General features: G+C 39.7%; 1 protein-coding gene across 3 annotated transcripts in view; it reads left to right on the top strand.

Annotated features, from left to right (window-relative positions):
• Positions 1-20860, top strand: part of NELL1 (neural EGFL like 1) — a 950583-nt gene that overhangs the window by 553512 nt on the left and 376211 nt on the right. The window lies entirely within an intron of this gene.

Below are 20860 nucleotides of genomic sequence, written 5' to 3'. Positions count from 1 at the left end.
TGTCTCTCGTCCTCCGTGGTATAGCAGGTAAGCAGAGGCATGTTGTCTGGTGTGGCAAAAGGAAGTGCAAGGCAAACCCCCAAATACACGTATGCACATTGTAAGACTTGGTTTGTATCAAATCTATTAACATACATTGGCCAAAGCAGGTCACTTGGCTGAAAATGAAATCAAAGGGCAAGGAAATAAACTCCACCCAAATTCTTAGACACAGTGAGAGTCTGCTGAAACTTGAGAGGCGTGGTGGCTCACACCTGTGATCTTAGCACTCTGGGAGGCTGAGGTGGGTGGATAGCCTGAGCAAGAGTGAGACCCTGTCTGTAAAAACAACTGGTTGTTGTGGCAGGGGCCTGTAGTTGCAGCTACTTGGGAAGCTGCGGCAAAATGATCACCTGAGCCCAAGAGTCTGAGGTTGTTGTGAGCCATGATGCCATGGCTCTCTACCCAGGGGGGAAGAGCGAGACTCTGTCTAAAAAAACAAACAAACAAACCTCAAGGAATAGTGTTTTATTTGCTTCCAGGAGCCCTATTTACATGTACTTTGAGTTAGGAGTGGCCCTATTCCATCTATTTTTGCATCAAAAGTAGAGGAAAGTATTTCTGTGACAATTTGGGACAGAAGTCAACAAACACTTTCCACAAATGGCCAGCTAGTAAATGTTTTAGGTTTTATAGGCCCTACCGTCTGTGTGGCAACTACTCTAGTCTGGCATGGTAGCAGGAAAGCAGCCACAGACTATGAACGAATAGGAGTAGCTTCATTCCAATAAAACTTTATTTACACAGAGGTAACTGGCAGAGGACTGGATTTAGTCCCAGTGTCAGGTCTGGCCTCCAGGCCATTGTTTACAAAAAGGATTTTAGGAGACACTTCGGTGTATGTATACGTTGGGGAACAACATTTTGTTGTCCTTATAGCAGGTGTCCTCAAACTGAGGCCCGCGGGCCACATGAAGCGGTGTGAATTGTATTTGTTCCCGTTTTGTTTTTTACTTCAAAATAAGATATGTGCAGTGTGCATAGGAATTTGTTCATAGTTTTTTTGTTTAAACTATAGTCCGGCCCTCCAATGGTCTGAGGGACAGTGAATTGGCCCCCTGTTTAAAAAGTTTGAGGATGCCTGCCTTATAGAATTAAATTAACCTGTGTTGTACAATCTCTGATTTACATACTGCCATTTGGAAGAAATACAAAATGTGTGTTGTTTCCGAAGCTGAGATTATAGTGGATGCTTTCTTTTTGTTGTGCCAATCAATGAGTGTTAATAGGAAAACACATTTTTAGATGATTGAAATCTGTTCTGGTGTGGAATTACTAATGTGTGCCTGATTCTGTCTGGCACACTGCTGCTGGTGATTTTATCAGAGGATATATATGGAGATTCTCTTTTGGCCTCTGACATGATTTCCTTGCAATCAGAAAATACTTCAGGATCAAGAGTAGACAATTTTCCTTTCTGTGGAAGAGAAATGAGTTGGCAAATAATGTAGAAATAAATCATCCATTTCTATTATTACAGCTGGGAGCTGTTTCAGGGTTCAATTTAGAAGGGAGAATTTTGTTCCTTCTCTAGCTGAGCAACAAACATCGCCCTCGTACTTTCTTTGAATTCTGTTTCAGAAGCTTCTTGGCTGTGAATTCCTCACTGCCTTCTATTTGTCTCCAGTATGTTTTCCTGTCCCTCTGCCGGGCCATGGTTGCAGACAACTCTGGCTTGGTCAGGTCATGTGAAAGCGGCTTGATAGACCTTTTGTGTACGTTTTGATCTCTCTTTAAAAAAAATCTTTCTTTATGGATTTCCTTAGCAATTGGATAACATGGAAAATTTAACTTGGAAAATTCTTTCCAAGTACCATATCTTGTTTCAAAAAAAAAAAAAAAAATTCTCTGCTTAGAAAACTGCACTTTCTAGATGAGCCTTGAATCCCTCCCAGCCCCTTTCTGCCCTTGTCAACACGGATGTACTTTCTAGGTAAAGTAGGCACCATGTCAAAAAAGCTTCTCTGCAAGTAAGGATCTACCTTAATGCTTGCACTACCATGCAAGTAAGGATCTACCTTAATGCTAGCACTACCCTTTTAAAAATTCACGTTTCTTTAGTGAGCTGAGTACTCTCTCTCTCTCCAAGGTAACATTGCAGGAGCTGAAACAATTTTAGACCTTTTAGACCTAATATATTAGTCATCACTGAGAGTCTGCTGGCTTTCATTTGACTGATATGTGAAGATGAGTAATACTTTTATATCGTTTATGAGGGAAAAGCAGAAGAAATAGCACAAGGTGAAACAAGGCAAGTGAATTTACTCAGGGAGTATTCGTAGAAAGGAGAAAGATGCTGCTATTTATTGAATGCCTTCTAAGTGGGAGCCGAGTGGCTCTGAGCAGTTAGTAACTTGTCACAGTCTCAGAGATAGGAAGTGACAAAGCTGGAGTTGGAACCCCACCCTGACTCCGAAGCTCATTTTCTTTTCCCTGTGTCTCTGCTCCACATTAGCAGTGTGTACTGATTTAGGAAACAGCTGGAAAATTTTATCTGTTATTTACTGTCTGGGAACTATATACTCAGTAAGAAGTTTGAATTTTTATAATGTTAGAGAGAGGAAATGTCTATGCTTAATTTCATTGACATTTGTTTCTTTGTTTTCTCTCCGTTATGGCAGGCTAATTCTCCACCTTCCTTATCTGGACCACAACAGAATAGCAGAAACCTTAAATCTTCATTTAAGTATTAGGACAAAGTGCAATACCTTAATTAGTATCGTTATTTCTTCCCACTAGTGCACCAAAGGCGGGATGCCGGTTTCTGAGTGCATGTGGTTTGTTATGTGACAGCAGTGGCCACATTTTTCCTAGTGCCTCTAAGGCTTTGGCATTATTCTAGACTTCATTTTGGCTTATTCCATATTGGCAATGTAGCACATGCCACATATAGATATGGCAATTGACATCAATTCTCACAACAACTCTATGAAGGAGATACTATTTATTATCTAAATGATCCCACTGTAACAGGGGAGCTAACTTTCCAAGTAAGTTGATTACAGCTACTAAGGGGTGGAGCTGAGATTCAAATTCGAGCAGACTCCAGCCAGCCTCTGTGCTGTCAAGGAAATGGGTTCTATTGAACTTGGTAATCAGCCTGTGTCCACCCAGGAGACAGAAACCATACCAGTTACTTTAAAAGAGAAGATTTCATATAGTGAATTGTAAGTACATATTAAACAACTAAAAATACTAAAAGAGAACCATAAGGTATCACAAAAATAATGTCTTCAGGAGTTATCTACCTTGGGCTGGAGAAACAAAAGGGAGTGTTTGGAATTACTAATATTTAAAAGCTAGGAGAAGAGGTTTTGTGAATCTGAGACTTAGATATCCATGGAGGGAGCATTTCTTAGCTGATGCTAGAGTCTCTGAGCATAGAAAAATGGTATCATAAAACTGGTATTTGGATGTCTACAAGTGGGGACGGTGCTGGCCAGCTGGCTTGTTATCTGGGAGCGCCATAAGGATTGTTCTTGAAATGCTGGAAAAACTGTAAACTGGAACTAAATGCTGGAACTAAAAAAAAAAAGTGTTGCTATTGGATGAAAGAATCATTGCTGGGATGATCCTGACAGAAAGAAGCAAAAGGGAACAAGCAAGAAGGATAAAGTTCCTTCTTTATTCCAAAGACTTGGCAAAATAGAGATGTGATTTTTCCAGTTCTAGTCCCGGAACCACTAAGCAGAGTGTTGGGTTGAGTAAAGCCCAATTTCCAAACAAATCATCTGTTTCAGATTTAGGGGAAAAATGTGTTACTGGGTCATTTTATTACTCCAGTGCAGTGAAATCTTACTTGCTTTTTATTAATATGAACTGTCTCTCCCATTAAATTATGATTCTCCCAAGCAGAGACTGACTTAGACCTTTTTTCAAGGGGCCAGCACAGGGCAGGGCACATTGTAGGTGCACAATCAATGATTGTTGATGACGTGACATTCAAAAGATGTTACTATATCAATCCCCCTTTAAAATTATTTTTACAGGTTTCAGAACGTCTATTCATAGGATCAGCTGAACAAATCAAGCCTGAGAACGAGTGTACTATTCAGGACACAGGCTTGTTATATCCCTGTCAATGCTCAAGAGAGCTCCAGTGTTTGCAGAAAAGTTTTACAAAGATTAGAACAGTATCCACTCCCTCTCCCCTGGCGAGATGATCATTAATTAAGGAAATGAGAGCATCGATCTGTTTGATGGCATTCCATCCGCAGAGCCAGGGCCTGTGAAAAGCAGGTGGAGATTTTCCTTTGTATTTCTGAGATGTTTCTCAGTTGGATTGCAGCATTCTGATTCCCCGTGTCACCTGTCAAAGGATAATGGATGCGACTGGTGAGAACTATGCTGACCCAAGAGGTACTCTTTTATTTTCATAATGTGATTGGAATCAGTTTTGTGGTGCTGAGTTAAACAGGGTTAGAAAATCAGGCACATCTCTGAATGAAGACAAGAAAGAGGAGTGAGGGAAGGACAAGGAGGAGGAGTCGGGGAGGGTAAAGAGATATGATTCCATTCGTTGGAAAGGAAACAAAAAAAAAATCTGCATTTCTGTTACTATGATGTTCGTCTAGACTCACAGGTGGAAAGAATAATTTTTTACATTTTTGTTTTCTTACATGCTGGCCCACAGTGTGTGTTCTAGGTCTAATGAGGGGTATTGGATACAGAGTCAGGAGCACCATTCCTGAATCACGAATGTATGCGTGTGACCCCTGCGTTGGTCAGCAACTGCTGATGAGCTTGAAGGAGGCATTTGATCTCACTGGCCTTCATTTTTCTTCTATAAAACCAAATGTTTAGTTGTAATCAATACCCCACATTCCCCCCACCCTGGCTCATTCTATGAACTCTCCCCTTATTTTCTTATTTCCTTGGTATGCTCATGTGTGTTGTTTCCAGTGGGTCAGTTGAGAAGAGATGCTCGCCCTTTTAAGATGTATGTCAATGTGTCTGAGAAGGAAAAGTGCATACCATCCCCGAAAGGATACTAGTTTTTGTATAAAATTACTTAATTTCTGGTATGCTTTACTAAAATGAAACTCCCCAGTACCATTAATGAACAAGTTTTAATTGAAGAGAAATCATGTGTTGTTTTAAAGAAATGTTCATTTTTGCCCTCGATTCTAATTGTTGAGATAAAGAAGTTTGAAGCCATCCGTAGTGAAGTGATTTGTGAATTTCTCTCATTCCTCCAAGTATCATGTTGAAATAATCTACATGCAATATAAAGTCAATAGAGGATACATCTTCAGATGGCCACTTCAGATATTTTATTCTATTTTGTTATTAGTCCTGATTGCTGATAGTGCTTTAACAGCTACTCGAGTAAGAATTGCCTTTCCTCGAGGGCCACCAAATGTGTATCATCTTTTAGTCTGTCTGCCCACCCATCTGTTCATCTATTCTTCCATCCACTTGTCTGTCCATCCACCCACCCGCCCATCCACTCATCCACCCATCCATCCACGCATCCACCCATCCATCCATCCATCTATCCATCCATCCATCCATATCCTTATGGTATTTGCCTGACAATATCATTGAAACATGTTATGTTACAATGTTTTCTCGATGTTTGCTAACTAAGGTTATAAATATATAGTCTCACTATCACTTGTTTCTACTTTGAATTCTTTATAATTTGATTGGGGATGTACTTGTATTCTATTCCAGATTTTTTTATTTTTTAACATTTGCAAGTTACTGTTCTTAGCTTTGGTTTCAGTCTATGAGAAACTGAGATTCTATGTCTCCCCTCATAGGGTTTTTATGAAACTTAAATATGAGGACAAGCATAAAGCTCTTTGTACACTGTTAGAGTACATCAATTCCTTCCCCTCTAGTTTTTAACCTGAACCTTGCTCACTGTTGCTGTAGTAAAAGGAATCACCTTTTACCACCCTACCTGGGCTTGGATAAGTATTTTTCTTTCATAGGAAAGAGATGTCTGAAACTGACTCTAATTTTTTAAACTTACTCCATGATATTGCATTTATTTCTATGTTTTATTTATTGACTGATTGATTTAAAAAATGTAGAGGGCATAGGTGATTTTTGTTATGTGAATGAATTGTATTGTGCTAAAGTCAGGGTTTTTATCATACCCATTTCTGGCATAGTATACGTTACAGGGGATAAGTAGATTTTTACCACCCATCCCTCTTTCACCCTCCCCCTTTTTGTTTTCTAATGCCTTTTGCATCTCTTTCTGTCTATGTGGGCTCAACATTTAGCTCTTACTAATAAGTGAGAAAATGTGGTATCTTTTTTCTACTTCTAGGATATTTCACTTAGGATAATGGTCTCCAGTTCCATCCAAGTTGCTAGAAAAGAAGTTATTTCATTCTTTTTTTTTTTTATGGTTGAGTAGCACTCCATGATATGTGTGTGTGTGTGTGTGTGTGTGAGAGAGAGAGAGAGAGAGAGTGTGTATGTGTGGGTGTATCTCATTATCTTTATGAACCCATCAGTTGGTGGGTATTCAGCTTGATTCTATATGTTTGCAATTGTGAATTGTGCCTCAGTGAACCTTCTGGTGCAGGAGTCTTTCTGAGAAAATGCCTTCCTTTTCCTCTTCTTCAGTGAGGTTGCTGGATCAAATGGTAGATTGTATCAGGTTACATGCATATCAACAGTGTGTCAGGGTCTCCTTTTCACTATAATTCTGTCATCTATTGTTCTTGGCTTTTTTATAATGGTCTTTTCTTGTGGTTGTAGTTTTCACGTCTCTGATAATTAGCAATGTTGAACATTTTTAATGTTTTTTGGCCATTTGTCTATCTTCTTTTGAGAACAGTATTTAAGTCTCATTTGTTGATTTTTTTGAGGGGGTGTATTTGTTTTTGTAGTTTTCATCATCAACCTCTTTGCCTTGGCCTCTGTCTAGAAGAGTTTTACTTATGTTTTCTTCCAGAATTTTTATGATTTTAGGTATTAAATGTAAGTTCTCAATCCATTTTGAGTTAACTTTTATATATGATGAGAGATAGGGATCTAGTTTCCCCAATAGGGGGCCATCCAGTTTCCCCAAAATGATTTATTGAATACGGTTTCCTTTCCTCAGTATATATTTTTGTCTGCTTTGTCAACAATCACTTTATTGTAGTTATCTGTTTTTAATTCTTGGTTCTCTATTCTATTCCCTTGGTTTATACCACTACCATGTGGTTTTGGTTATTATAGCCTTGTAGTATAATTTGTGGGCATGTCATGGGATAACTCCAGACTTTTTCTTTTTGCTTAAGACTCCTTTGCCTATTTGAGGTCTTTGGTTCCATATGAAGTTTAGGATCATTTTTTTCTATATCCATGAGAAATGCTGTTGGAATCTTGATGGGAATTGAGTTGAATCTATAAATCACTTTGGGCAATGTGGACATTTTACTAATGTTGATTCTTCCAATCCATGAGCATGGGATATCTTTCCATTTATGTCATCAGTGATGTGTTTCAACAGTGTTTTGTAAGGCTTTTTTAGCCTCTGAGGTTAAATATGTTTCTAAGTATTTTATTTTCTTTGTAGCTACTATAAATGATATTGAGCTCTTGACTTGTCTCTCAGACAGACTATTATCACTACATAGAAATGTTATTGACTTGTATACATTAATAATTTTGGAACCTGAAATACTACTGTTTGTTTATCAATTCTAGGGGTCTTTTCATGGAGGTCTTCTTCCTTCTGCTAGGGATGGTCTGTTGTTAAAGCTTTCTACTGTCTTTTGAAATCTCCTAGCTCACTCTGTTATTTCTTTAAGTTCTATTATCTCTTTTCTAATGTTATCTATCTCTTTAGCTAATTTTTTATTCATGCCCCAGATTTTTTTTTTTTTTTTAGTTTGATATATTTTTCTATCATCTCTTCAATTACAGTTCATCTTACTGGTCATCCATAATCTGAATTCTATATTCGTCGTTTCAATAATTTGTTTTTGGTAAGAGTTTATTATTAGAGAACTATTATTATCCTCTGCTAGTTTCAGGATAGCCTGTTTCTTCATGTTGCCAGAGCTTCTATGCTGGTTCCTCTCCCCTGGGGCCTCTTCCCTCAGCTCAGAACAGCTAACAAATATGGTACATCTGTTCTCTTCTGCCAAGATTTCTGTTGCGTGGTTAGGATATGGATGAGTTCCTAGATGGCATACTTGGTTCCTACTCCAGGAATAGACAGGAGGGTAAAGATGCCTTTAATACTTCTACCTTGTTGCATTTCCCCTGTTCCCTGTAGTTGTCACCAGGCCACTGTGGCAGGGATGTCCCCTAGTGAGAGGTATGAATGCCAGGTGGGTCTGGCTTATAGAACAGGGCATGTTCACAGGATGGAGGAGGTTGCTGGGTGTAGTGCACATGCATGTAGGCCTGAGCGAGTAATGTTCCAGGTGTGTGGCCGGGATGAGATGCACATGGGGTGAGGTGTAGGTAGGCCTGAGTGAGTGAGGTCCCAGGTGCATGGCCGGGATGAGATGCACACGAGGTGTGGTGCAGGTAGGCCTGAGTGAGTAATGTTCCAGGTGCATGGCCGGGATGAGATGCACATGGTATGTGGTGCAGGTGCAGAGTACAGTGCCCATGTAGGATGTAGTGGGTCTGTGAGGTGAAGCAGGCACATGGCTGGAATGGGCTTAGGGCTTATGGACAGAAAGAGCCTGTGGGGTGGCCTGGATTCACAGGTCACAGCACAAACATGGGTGCGGTGGGCCTATGTGGTAGAGTGAGTAGGCACTTGGCATGCAGCAGGCCTTTGGCATGGAGTGGGCCCACTGGTCACAGTTTATGAGTATGGTGGACTAGGAACCTGGGTTAGAGTGGGCCTAAGGAGCAGTGCACCTATATGGGAAGTAGCAGGTTTGCCTGGCATGATTCTCAGGCACACAGGCTTGGGTGGCCACAGTAGGGCACCATGCAGAATGGTGTGTGTCTGCAGCATGCACTACACCCAGATCCAAAGGCAGTGTTTATGCTGGCTCTCACCCGGTTCCAGGCCTTTCAGGTCACAGTATCAGCAGGGCTCCACCTGACTCAACAGTGGGCAGTGGGAGCTGAGGATTGTAGGCCTGCAAGAGGTGCAGCTGAGCAAGATTGCCCAGGCCACAGCAGTGGGCACCAGGTCTGTGGTCGCTGGATCTGCCCAGGATCCCCTGGCAGTCCCCCTTGGAGGGGATGCACATCACCTGCCCCTGGGACACTCACGAGCATTAAGACTCCCTGCTCCCTACTCACCCAGCAGGGCCAAAGGGGAGGCAGCAGTCACAGATCTGACCCCTGGGAAAGAAGTAGCATTCTGGGGTTGGCATGTTACAATGGTGCCAGCTGCAATTCCAGAGCTCACAGCCGGTCATCCCTTCCCTGCGGAGCAATGCAGCTGCACAGCCTCCAGTCATGTCTGTGTATCCCACCTGCATCTGCGGGAGAGCAGCCCTCCCCTGGCTCCAATTGTGATATCCTAGGGAAAGCGTGGAGCTCAGGATTTCTCTTCTCTCCCTTTTCCACTTATGGGAGCCTCTCTAATTAACTCCAGTCCTGCTGAGCAAGTCATCCCACTTTTTTCTTCATGGCTTCACTCCTGCCTCCTCTCATCAATTCCCAGTCCTGTCACTCAGATGGTTGAGCCAAAGGTAGGTGTCTATTTACCACTTTGATCCTCTCCATGACAGTGGTGTTATCCAGGCTGCTTCCAGTCTGCCATGTTGGCCCTCACAGGTTTGACTCTGACTAATTTAAACAAAACGGTACTCACTGCTAAGGATCTCAGAGAGTTGCTGGGCAGGCTGAAGAAATTTGTGTAGAAAGAGACTGGAATGGGGGAGGCCTCTAACAGTGAAGATACAGGAAGAAGGATTGACCTCAGATCAACAATGGTTGGATGGATAAACCCAACCACCACATCTTCTCTCTTTGTTATTTCTCCATCTCTCAAGATTCAAAGTTGAAGGAAGGGGGGCTCTGATTGGTTGAACCTAGGTCACATGACTTCTTTGTGGCTCACTGGACATGTTCAAGGAGGGAGGTTCTGGATTTACCCTGCCTTCATAACATACACACTGGTGAAGGACATGCAGTTCCCCACAAGGAACAACAGATAGCAGTAGAAAGGAGGCATGGATACCGGATAGCAAAAAATGAACACATGTCTTTGATAGTGATACAGCATGGCCATTTTTAGACTCCTATTTTAAATTGCACACGAACTTTACAGCCACCCTGTGTATGTACTCATGTTCTCTATCCAAGTATGTTTTTACAGACTCTGAATCCATCAGTTCTCAGACTTTATTTTGGTAAATTTAAAGATCTCGATTGATTTTCATTTATTCTTCTAAGGCAGCCCTTTCTGTCTCTTCAGATGTTTTAATTGCTCATCCCTGGACCCTCTCCAAGTCTTGTTAAGTCTTTACTGAGCTAGGACAACCAGAGCTGCACTGTTTTGTGTGCTGACATAGTGTGGTTGTTTTCAAGGAGAGCGTAATGTGCTTGGTTTTATATCCAATATCTGTGGTCAACATTAATGTATTATTTTTATATCAGTTGGATATGCAGCCATGGAAGTCTTGTTCACAATAGGGAGGTCTAGTATTTTAGAAACAGGAACATGAATGAACAGCAGAGTTATTTGATACCTTGTAGGAGAAGGGCAAAAATCAACAAAGATCTGCCTTTCTACAAACTGTCAATCTATTCTCTGAGTGATGCAACCCTTGAGTTTGAGATTTAGATCCAGCTTGATTTGGTCATCGGTTCTGGTTTTCCAAATGAATGACTGTGGATAAGTCACTTAAATGTGCTTGAGTCTCAATTTTGTCATGTGTGAAATAAGGGTAATGATACCTAGCTTGACAGGATTAAGTGTGATTCATACAATTTATTAAGGCTTTGGCAGAATATCTAGTACATGGTAGATAGAGAATTTAAAAATGCCACTTATACTTCCCTTTTCCCTAAAGAGATACATCTGAAGTAATTAAAAGTCAGTGGACCCCGTAGAAATGAGTCAAGAGAAGATTTTAAGGAAAGGTATACCTATAGCTGGTCTTAGACAGAGCAAGGCAACACGACTTTATGGAAAGAAGGCATCAGAACATGAACAGAAAATAGGCAAGATGTCTGAAAGATTGAAGTCAAAAAGATCAGCAAGTTTTGCTTTTGGTTATGAGAGGTGTGAAGAAAAGAACAGAAGGTAGTAGCAATGTAATAACTGCTAAGGAGAGGAGATTTGATTTGGCAGGTCTTCGCACTAAGAACCCTAAAGTAACCCTAAAATGATAAATTCATCCAAGCTGACCTGGCCAATCAACGAATACTTCCTTTGATAATTTTTGGCTTTTTATTTTTAAATTTCATGCACGATCTCTGATCCAGGGTGCTGACTCTCGTCATCTGATGTCGTTTTTCAAAGTTGTCCATCTAAGTTGACACTCTGTGTCTGCCCTTCCAGGGCTACTTAATTCAGAGAATCAGATAATGTTCAAGGTAGGCTATTCTAATCTACCTAATCTTTAAATGAGGTCCTGAGAGAGGACATGAAGTGATCAAGATTATAGATGTTTGGAAGCATCAAGTAGTTAAAAACAAAACAAAACAAAGAACAACCCTGAATTTTAGGTAGATAACTAGCCCTTTAGTAGATGCCTGAATTTGTATATCTTATCTGATCTTTGGAATCCCAATTTCCTTGGTGTATAATAGGCAGGTAATTGATGACTTAGAAGGGAAAGTATAAGGTTGAAGAAAGGAAACACCTGTAGAACACCTGATAAAGAGCTCCGGAAGTGTTAGTTTATTTTCCCTTTTGAAACCCATCTATGTTCTGGAATGTAAAGAAAGGGTTGCTGCATCCCTGAGGGGAGAAGCACCAAGGGGAATGGTGAAATCACTGAAGATATCTAAGAGTAAATGGATATGAGTTTTACTTCTGTTCTTTTTCCACAGTCAGTATGTCTTAGGGAAAAGAGGTGAACAGCAGTTTCTCCTGAGTCACTGTGCCTGGGCATGGGACACTGCTCATGATTGTGGTTGAAATTTAGGCTGATGTTTGAGGAGTAAGACAGATGGCTGTCATCTCCATTAGGAATGACTGTACCCCAGCCCTTTATCCTCAACCCTGCAAATGTGTTTCGCTCTCAGAGCAGGCTTATGTGTTGGCAATTTCAGTGAAATGATTTCTTCCAGCTTGGACATGGAAAGAGTTTCAGATGGCTCTGCAGCTTTTTTCTCTCACCTTTACTTGTTCTCACTGTCTTGAGATTTACAACTCTTTTTTTTTTTTTTAATTAATTTTTTTTTTTTATTGTTGGGGATTCATTGAGGGTACAATAAGCCAGGTTACACTGATTGCAATTGTTAGGTAAAGTCCCTGTTGCAATCATGTCTTGCCCCCATAAAGTGTGACACACACCAAGGCCCCACCCACCTCCCTCCGACCCTCTTTCTGCTTCCCCCCCATAACCTTAATTGTCATTAATTGTCCTCATATCAAAATTGAGTACATAGGATTCATGCTTCTCCATTCTTGTGATGCTTTACTAAGAATAATGTCTTCCACTTCCATCCAGGTTAATACGAAGGATGTAAAGTCTCCACTTTTTTTAATGGCTGAATAGTATTCCATGGTATACATATACCACAGCTTGTTAATCCATTCCTGGGTCGGTGGGCATTTAGGCTGTTTCCACATTTTGGCGATTGTAAATTGACCTGCAATAAACAGTCTAGTACAAGTGTCCTTATGATAAAAGGATTTTTTTCCTTCTGGGTAGATGCCCAGTAATGGGATTGCAGGATCAAATGGGAGGTCTAGCTTGAGTGCTTTGAGGTTTCTCCATACTTCCTTCCAGAAAGGTTGTACTAGTTTGCAGTCCCACCAGCAGTGTAAAGGTGTTCCCTTCTCTCCACATCCATGCCAGCATCTGCAGTTTTGAGATTTTGTGATGTGGGCCATTCTCACTGGGGTTAGATGATATCTCAGGGTTGTTTTGATTTGCATTTCTCTAATATATAGAGATGATGAACATTTTTTCATGTGTTTGTTAGCCATTCGTCTGTCATCTTTAGAGAAAGTTCTATTCATGTCTCTTGCCCATTGATATATGGGATTGTTGGCTTTTTTCATGTGGATTAATTTGAGTTCTCTATAGATCCTAGTTATCAAGCTTTTGTCTGATTGAAAATATGCAAATATCCTTTCCCATTGTGTAGGTTGTCTCTTTGCTTTGGTTATTGTCTCCTTAGCTGTACAGAAGCTTTTCAGTTTAATGAAGTCCCATTTGTTTATTTTTGTTGTTGTTGCAATTGCCGTGGCAGTCTTCTTCATGAAGTCTTTCCCCATGAAATATCTTCCAGTGTTTTTCCTATGCTTTCTTGGAGGATTTTTATTGTTTCATGCCTTAAATTTAAGTTCTTTATCCATCTTGAACCAATTTTTGTGAATGGGGAAAGGTGTGGGTCCAGTTTCAGTCTTTTACATGTGGATATCCAGTTCTCCCAACACCATTTATTGAATAGGGAGTCTTTCCCCCAAGGTATGTTCTTGTTTGGTTTATCGAAGATTAGGTGGTTGTAAGATATTAGCTTCATTTCTTGGTTTTCAATTCAATTCCAAGTGTCTATGTGTCTGTTTTTGTGCCAGTACCATGCTGTCTTGACCACTATCGCTTTGTAGTCCAGACTAAAATCTGGTATGCTGATGCCCCCAGCTTTATTTTTATTACTAAGAACTGCCTTAGCTATACGGGGTTTTTTCCGGTTCCATACAAAACGCAGAATCATTTTCTCCAAATCTTGAAAGTACGATGTTGGTATTTTGATAGGAATGGCATTGAACAGGTAGATTGCTTTGGGAAGTATAGACATTTTAACAATGTTGATTCTTCCATCCATGAGCATGGTATGTTCTTCCATTTGTTAATGTCCTCTGCTATTTCCTTTCTGAGGATTTCATAGTTTTCTTTATAGAGGTCCTTCACCTCCTTCATTAGGTATATACCTAGGTATTTCATTTTCTTTGAAACTATGATGAAGGGAGTTGTGTCCTTAATTAGCTTCTCATCTTGACTGTTATTGGCATATACAAAGGCTACCGACTTGGGGACATTGATTTTATATCCTGAAACATTACTGTATTTTTTGATGACTTCTAGGAGTCTTGTGGTTGAGTCTTTGGGGTGCTCTAAGTATAAGATCATGTCGTCAGCAAAGAGGGAGAGTTTAACCTCTTCTGCTCCCATTTGGATTCCCTTTATTTCCTTGTCTTGCCTAATTGTATTGGCTAGAACTTCCAGCACTATGTTGAATAGTAAAGGTGACAGAGGACAACCTTGTCTGGTTCCAGTTCTAAGAGGAAAAGCTTTCAGTTTTACTCCATTCAGTAAAATATTGGCTGTGGGTTTGTCATAGATAGCTTCAATCAGTTTTAGAATTGTGCCACCTATGCCTATACTCTTCAGTGTTCTAATTAGAAAAGGATGCTGGATTTTATCAAATGCTTTTTCTGCATCTATTGAGAGGATCATGTGATCTTTATTTTTGCCTCTGTTAATATGGTGGATAACGTTTATGGACTTGCGTATGTTAAACCAGGCTTGCATCCCTGGGATGAAGCCTACTTGATCATGATGAATGACTTTTTTGATGATAAGGTGTAATCTATTGGCTAGGATTTTGTTGAGAATTTCTGCATCTATATTCATGAGTGAGATTGGTCTGAAATTCTCCTTTTTGGTTGGGTCTTTTCCTGGTTTTGGTATCAGGGTGATGTTTGCTTCATAGAATGTGTTGGGGAAGATTCCTTCTTCCTCAATTTTTTGGAATAATTTCTGCAGTACAGGAATAAGCTCTTCCTTGAAGGTTTGATAGAATTCTGGAGTGAAGCCATCTGGGCCAGGGCATTTTTTGGTTGGACTATCTTTTATTGTTTCTTTGATCTCAGTGCTTGAAATTGGTCTGTTCAGGAGCTCTATTTCTTCCTGGCTGAGTCTAGGGAGAGGGTGTGATTCCAAATATTGATCCATTTCCTTCACATTGTCAAATTTCTGGGCATAGAGGTTCTGGTAGTATTCAGAGATGATCTCTTGTATCTCTGTGGGATCAGTTGTTATTTCCCCTTTATCATCTGTGATTGAGGTTACTAGAGATTTTACTTTTCTATTCCTCGTTAGTCTGGCCAATGGTTTATCTATTTTATTAATTTTTTCAAAAAACCAACTCCTTGTTTCATTAATTTTCTGAATGATTCGTTTGTTTTCAATTTCATTGATCTCTGATTTGATTTTGGATATTTCTTTTCTTCTACTGAGTTTAGGCTTAGATTGTTCTTCTTTTTCCAATTCCATAAGATCTCTTGTGAGATTGTTGATGTGCTCTCTTTCTGTTTTTCGAATGGAGGCATCTAAAGCGATGAATTTTCCTCTCAAAACTGCTTTTGCAGTATCCCACAGGTTTTGGTAGCTTGTGTCTTCATTGTTGTTATGCTCAAGGAAGTTAATGATTTCCTGTTTTATTTCTTCCTGCACCCATCTGTTATTCAACAGAAGATTGTTTAATTTCCATGCCTTTGTGTGGGGTCGAGCGTTTTTGTTAGAGTTGAGTTCCACCTTTAGTGCCTTATGATCTGAGAAGATACAAGGTAAAATTTCAATTCTTTTGATTCTGTTGATATTTGTTTTGTGTCCCAGGATATGATCAATTTTGGAGAATGTTCCATGGGGTTATGAGAAGAATGTATATGCTTTATCTTTGGGATGGAGTGTTCTATATGCGTCTATCAAGCACAGTTGTTCTAGGGTCTCATTTAAATCTCTTCTATCTTTGTTTAATTTCTGTTTATAGGACCTGTCCAGCTCTGTAAGAGGAGTGTTAAAGTCCCCTGTTATGATGGTATTATCAGATATCATATTGCTCAGACTGAGTAAGGTCTGTTTCAAGAATCTGGGAGCATTTAAATTGGTTGCATAAATATTTAGAATGAAATGTCTTGTTGTATTTTTCCCTTGACCAATATAAAGTGATCATCTTTGTCTTTTTTGACTTTAGTTGCTTTAAATCCACATGTATCTGAAAATAAGATTGCAACTCCTCTTTTCTTCTGAATTCCATTTGCCTGAAAAATTGTCTTCCAACCCTTGACTCGGAGCTTTAATTTGTCTTTTGAAGCCAGGTGTGTTTCTTGAAGATAGCAAATGGATGGCTTGTGTTTTTTAATCCAGTCAGCCAATCTATGCCTCTTCAGTGGGGAATTCAAGCCATTAACATTTATTGAGATAATAGATAAGTGTGGTAGTATTCTATTCGTCTTATTTTGTGAGAGTCCATGTCTTAGTCATCTTTTGCATCCGTGTGGAGGTTAGGTTCTGTCCTTTAATTTCTGAGTTCTTACTTTGCTGCTGATCCATTGTGGTGGTCAGTGTGCAGAACAGGTTGAAGTATTTCCTGTAGAGCTGGTCTTGTTGTGGCGAATTTCCTCAATGTTTGTATATCCGTAAATGGTTTGATTTCTCCATCAATATTTAAGCTTAGCTTAGCAGGGTACAGAATTCTGTGCTGGAAATTGTTCTGTTTAAGTAGATTAAAGGTAGATGACCATTGTCTTCTTGCTTGCAAAGTTTCATTAGAGAAGTCTGCGGTCACTCTGATGGATTTGCCCCTGTAGGTCAACTGGCGCTTACTCCTGGCAGCTTGCAGAATCTTTTCTTTTGTCTTGACTTTGGACAGGTTCATCACAATGTGTCTTGGAGAAGCTCCGTTAGAGTTTAGGTGACCTGGGGTCCGATATCCCTCTGAAAGCAGTGTGTCAGAATCCTTGGTGATATTTGGGAAATTTTCTTTTATAATATTCTCTAGTGTGGCTTCCATTCCTCTGGGGGCATTCTTCTTCCCCTTCTGGAATTCCTATAACTCGTAAGTTGGAACACTTCATAAAGTCCCGTAATTCTGACAGTGAAGGTTCTGCTTTCTCTTTCTTCTTTTCTGCCTCTTTTACTATCTGAGTTATCTCAGGAACTTTGTCTTCTACCTCTGAAATTCTTTCTTCTGCATGGTCTAAGCTGTTGCTGACACTTTGTATCGCATCTTTAAGTTCCCTAATTGACTGTTTCAGTTCCTTCAGCTCTGCTATATCCTTTTTATATTCTTCATATCGTTCATCTCTTTTTTGATTCTGTTTTCTGATTTCCTTTTGGTTATTTTCCACTTTATTAGCAGTTTCCTTCATTGTTTCCATCATTTCTTTCATTGTTTTCAACATGTGTATTCTAAATTCTCTTTCTGTCATTCCTAACATTTCTTTATAGATGGAATCATCTGCAGTAGCTGCATCATGTTCCCTTGGCGGGGTTGTTCTGGACTGTTTCTTGTTGCCTGGAGTTTTGTGCTGATTCTTCCTCATGAGTGATGTTTTTTATATGTTTCCTTGCCCTAATTTTCCTTTCACTTCCTTTTGCTCTTTAAGTTCTCGTGCCTGTGGACCGAGGGTTACAGGACCAGAAGGGTGAGAAGGATGAAGAGCAAAAAAGGGATGAAAGAAAGGAGGACCGAGTGATAAGAAACAAAAAGAAAAATAGAGAAAGGAGAAGGGGTGGGTAAAAGGAATATTGACAAAAAGAAGAGAGGCACAGAAAGAGGGATACAGAGCAATATAGGTGTACAGTGGGGTACTTTGACATACCTTAAAAAAAGCCCTCCTTCTGGGGGTGCCCAGTTGGGTGGTTCCCTTGAGGTCAGCAGCTCTTTTCTAACCTGTTCAGACTCAGTACCCCACCTCCACCAAGTAGAGAGGATAGACAAAAATGCTATAAATCAAACCAAAACAAGCAATCAGAAAACTTTATGGGATAAAATTGGGTGAAAAAACAAATAATAGTGGTAGAAACACTAGCAAAAATCAAGTTGTAGTTATTGAAAAGGGCAGCAATGGGAAATTATAATTAAACTAGAAAAATTGAGAAAGAAAAAGGATCTGTATGGAAAAGGTTGAAATTAAAAAACAAAACAACATCAACAACATCAAAATAAACAAAAATAACAACCAAACCAAAAAAAAATCAAAAAAAAAAAAAAACAAAAAAAAAAACACAACCAAAACAAAGCAGTATGTATATGTTATTGAATATTGTCTGGACAACACGTGGTCTTCTGGGGTATGAGATGTTAATCACAGTTCTGATACGACTGGAGGCTGCTGATTTCTCAAACCCCAGGAGGTAGACACCCTAAATCTCTCTTCAGCCCACTTAAAAGGCACTTTGAACTTGTAAACTTGCTGAGCAGAAGCTTTCCCAGGAAAGTGCTTGTTGCTGGAATCACTGCTGAATTGGCTATCCACTTACCCCGTGTGCCAAAACCAGTCTCACTCTGCCCCTGAGTGTTAGGGCTGCAAGGCGTCTCAGACCCCACCCTTAGGCTACTTGGTCACTGGGTTACCAGCTCCCACCCGATTCTAGCTCTGCGACCCTGAGGGCAGAGCTTGCTGGGGCAGATCGCCCGCAATGGCTCCCTGTGACCCACAGCCAAACACTATTAGCTCCGTCTGGCTCAGCGGCTCAGACTGGGGCCCTAGACAACGGCCAAAGTTCTCCGCACTCCCGCTCAGGCTCTCCCCAAGGCAGTTCAACTGAGTGCCAAGTCCAAAGACACCAAAACAGTTCACAGGTAAGGCCTTTCTGGTTTGTAGTCTGGCTGCTACTGAACTTACAGTTGCGGGCTGGTTTAGATGGATTGAACACACGCGACCACTTGCCGTTTTTCCACTGTTTTAGTCCTCCTCTTGGGGTCCAGAAGTCTCTCGCTGACTCCCTGTATCCTCACAGGGGTGATGATAGGTAGATCCCACCAGCCAGAGATGCCTGGAGTCCTATCTCCCCAGACTCATGGTGCCCAGATGCAAGGAAGCTGTTACTTGGTCGCCATCTTGCTCCGCCTCCCCGGAACTCCTATTCTTTGCTGCCTGCACTCCCTGGAAATTAGGGTAGACCTGTGACTCCTTTGCATCCTTTGCAGCAAACCCAGAAGTCCTGACAGATGCAGCCCTTTTCCTCTTGAGATTTACAACTCTTAAGGCTACAGATGCTGTTATCCAGAAATGAAGGAACTATTGAACTGGAATTTTTTTCTAATTAAAATTAAAAAATTTTTTTTTCATTAAACTAAAAAAAGAAAAAAAAGGAAACACAATACATAACATACCATTAGCCACAATGGATAGAGAACAGATGTGCAAATTAGAGAAACTGAATTTTAGTTTCAGAATTTCCATTTATCTGTTCTGGGGTGTCTGGCTGTGTAATCTAAGCCACTTGATTTTGAATATTTTTAGAGTTCTTTCTGGCACAAAGTTTTTGTGACACAATAAACATATTCCTTTCAATAGTATTTTCACGAGGTATTAATACATATAGAAAAATTTAGGGCATAATGTAACAGTCTTGTACCCATTATTCAATCCTATCACATCTTAACATGTTGTCATATCTACTGTTTTTTTTTGTTTGTTTGTTTTGTTTTTTTAGAACGGCTTTTATTTCATTTAGTACTGGAAATGTGTTCTTGCACATGGGAACATTAATCAAATCAGTGTCAACACAGTCATTACAGAATATTCTCTTTAGAGATAGTATATATTACTCAGGATCAACATACTGTCAGTGAGAGGTTACCTGATGTCTTCCTCTTCTCTGCCTTCTTTAGAACTTGTCTACTAGTGGCTTTCACTAGGTCTACCTAGACCCACCTGATGTTTACCCACTTAAAATCTACATTTTCATTTTTTTTTTTTGGTGGGTTTTGGCCAGTGCTGGGTTTGAACCCACCACCTCCGGCATATGGGACCGGCACCCTATCCCTTTGAGCCACAGGCGCCGCCATTTTCAATACCCAGACATACTTTAATCTTCAAAATAATTCCTTGTTTGGTTATGTAAGCTACTTGTTGTGAAGCAGACCCTAATCAGAAAATATGATGTCAGTGGCAAAAGGATTTTCATAAAGTAAACAGAACAAAACTGTTGGCAGATGCCTCACTAGGTAAAACTCCCCAGCCAAAATAAAAGGCAACAAATAAAAAAAAATAGAGTTTCCCTCTAGTGTTTGATATGTCAGTTATGTAACAGATATTAAATCATGCTTTAATAATTTGGAAAAAATTCTGTGACCCAATGTACTTAGAAATTCCTGTTTAATAGCAAAAATGCTGCCATTGGGTAAAGTGTTAATTTGTGGTCTTAGCATATATACAGAAATATGTTTCAACCAGCCTTTCTAATACTCTGTATTAGTTATGTTTTATGACTTTATTCTTAGTTTTGTTGATAAAGATGCTTCAGCTTATTAGAAATATTAATAATGTCTGCTTGGTAACAACTGAAAAATTTTTGAGCTTTGTTTAGTTCCAGTTAGAGACAATCTCTGAAGATTACAGAATGGTTTAAAGAAAGTTTAACTCTTGAAAAATAGCTTTAAAATACAGTTGCTTTCTGGTTGTTCATATTCATTTTCCTTTAGTTATCAAATTTCATAAAGAAACTAACTGTTGTTTTCACAAGTTTGAGCTAACCACAAAAGGAAAATATATGAATCAATTTAATACTGAAATGTTAAATTCTCAATTATCTCCCCAAATGGAGACAGTTGTTAACTGTCAACCACTATCAAGATTGTCTTACACAGAATCAAAAAATCAATTAAATGAAGAGGTCTTCTTGTATGTCACAATATAAAAGAACATTCCTTTCAGTACTGCATCACCTGCCGTTAAATTAGTATTATTTACAAATAGAATACATCTTAAATATTTGCTTTATGAAAACTTAAAAGTGAGACTTCCATATGGATAAGA

Source organism: Nycticebus coucang, chromosome 14 (genome assembly GCF_027406575.1).
Source record: "Nycticebus coucang isolate mNycCou1 chromosome 14, mNycCou1.pri, whole genome shotgun sequence".
NCBI lineage: Eukaryota > Metazoa > Chordata > Mammalia > Primates > Lorisidae > Nycticebus > Nycticebus coucang.
Note: the sequence above shows the minus strand (reverse complement) of the source record. Positions and strands in the feature narration are given on the sequence as shown.